General features: G+C 39.2%; 1 long non-coding RNA gene across 1 annotated transcript; it reads right to left on the bottom strand.

Annotated features, from left to right (window-relative positions):
• Positions 1 to 348: 348 nt before the first annotated feature.
• Positions 349 to 1,946, bottom strand: LOC104947846 (uncharacterized). Its single transcript, XR_798598.1, has 2 exons — positions 1,855 to 1,946; positions 349 to 708 (listed from the first exon to the last, which is right to left on the bottom strand). It is a non-coding gene; the product is annotated as an uncharacterized lncRNA (long non-coding RNA).
• Positions 1,947 to 1,999: the final 53 nt, after the last annotated feature.

Genomic DNA, 1,999 nt, shown 5'->3' with positions numbered 1-1,999 from the left:
ATTGCATGAAAGGTACTATACAAATAAAGTTAATATTATAATTGGTATACATCAATATCGTTATTGTCAGGATGTCAGATTTTCAAGTGAATTTTCATACATATTATATTCAATCAGAAGATAAAGTCATGACGTCTACATCTTATTTTGAGCGTGTGTTGTTTGTTTGTAAATCTAAATAAACACATATCAGGAGAAAAAAACACACAGAAGTATCTTCATATTTTCATTTTAATTTCTGATCTGTACAATTATCATAAAATTCCAAAAGCATGGATATTATATACAGGTGAGGATTGAGGCGACAGATCTTGGGTCCAAATACTGTAATAAGACAGATTCATTGCATATGTTAGAATACATATTTAATCATATAAAACACCACAAAATCCACAAATAAAAGTATAAACCGTGTCCAAAATATCCTGCATGATGATAAACAGTGTGCTCTCCCTTCAGGTGTACACACTCACAAAAAGAGTTTCCTGTTGGCCGATTAATGAATGAACTCTGTAGGATCTGGACTTTGATTTGCTGCCTCAGTGTCCTCAAACCCGATTGGCTGATGAGTCGGTGAAAGCACGAGAGGACAGAGCTGATTGGCTGCTCAGGTGCTCTTGTTGGTGAGGCACTGGTTGACCACCTCCAGCAGAGAGGAGTTCTCCAACGCTGCTGCCACTCTCTCTTTGTCCGCCAGCTGCTTGTTCACTGCAGGACATCAGGAAAAAGACACATCAGACAATAAAGTCATAAAACTGGAAATATTGTCTAATAACTCATTTTTTTATTTATTGTCTGGGATTATATTCACCTTATTATTTGATTGACCTATTAAACTGGATTTATTGAGCCAGGTAGCTAAAGTATGCCCTTGCTGTCCTTTAATATGCACTGGGTTTTGTGTTACTAATACTACCTTAAAGTCATTCATTCTCATTTTGAGCAAAGTACACATTCAGTATGGACAAACCAAGTCAATAAATAAAAAGTAAATGTTTTCACCCCAAAGCTTTTTCTGTTATTGCGTTTATAGATAAAGTGTATCCCTAATGTTTGCTGATATGATGTGATGCCGTGTTACAACCATCTCTGCTTTTGTTTGGTAACAAATTGAGTGAGAAACTTACTTCTTCCTTCTCTCTGTCTGTACCTGTGTACTCTCATGTTACGAATGACCCAGATTCCCCCAAATTTCTTTGTGGTGTCTATCTACGCCGGGATCCTGAGTCGTGGCTGATCCTGGGTCCTGAGTCCTGGATTTCGAGTCGTGGCTGAACCTGTCACTGTGTTCCTGGTCCTGATCTGAGTCTTGATCTGAGTCCTGGACTTCGAGTCGTGGCTGAACCAGTCTCTGCGGTCCTGCCTGACTCTCATCATACTACTTCCCTGATGGCTCCCACAGGATTGTTAACATCCTCGTGGATTCATCTTCTTATTATAGACACATGCATTTCCAAACATTTGGTCTACCTATGTTGTAAATGTATTATCTCTTCGATTTACACACGGCATCTATTGCACGTCTGTCCGTTCTGGGAGAGGGATCCCTCCTCTGTTCCTCTCCCTGAGGTTTCTCCCATGTTCCCCTTTAAACTGTGGGTTTTCTCCGGAAGTGTTTCCTTGTACGATGTGAGGGTCTAAGGACAGAGGGTGTCGTATTGTCATACTGATATTCTGTACAAACTGTGAAGACCACTGAGACAAATGTAACATTTGTGATATTGGGCTATATAAATAAACATTGATTGATTGAAACTACATTCCTTAACTGAGGAAAGTGGCTTTATTTAGTAAGAAAAGGCTAAAAAGCCAAGTCATATCCCATCATGCCTGCTGTCTCTGGGTAAAATGTACCTGCTTCCTCTGAGGCGTGCGTCCCGGGTGTAATGCTGACATCAATCTGAGAAGAAACATAAAAACACACAAGGTTTGGAATGGAAAATTAAAACAAAACAATAAAAACCCATATTGTATGACATGTTGTTTATGTAAGCTACGA

Source organism: Notothenia coriiceps, unplaced genomic scaffold (assembly GCF_000735185.1).
Source record: "Notothenia coriiceps isolate Sejong01 unplaced genomic scaffold, NC01 NC01_scaffold00013198, whole genome shotgun sequence".
In the NCBI taxonomy this organism is placed as follows: domain Eukaryota; kingdom Metazoa; phylum Chordata; class Actinopteri; order Perciformes; family Nototheniidae; genus Notothenia; species Notothenia coriiceps.
This window is presented reverse-complemented; position numbering and strand designations above follow the sequence as displayed.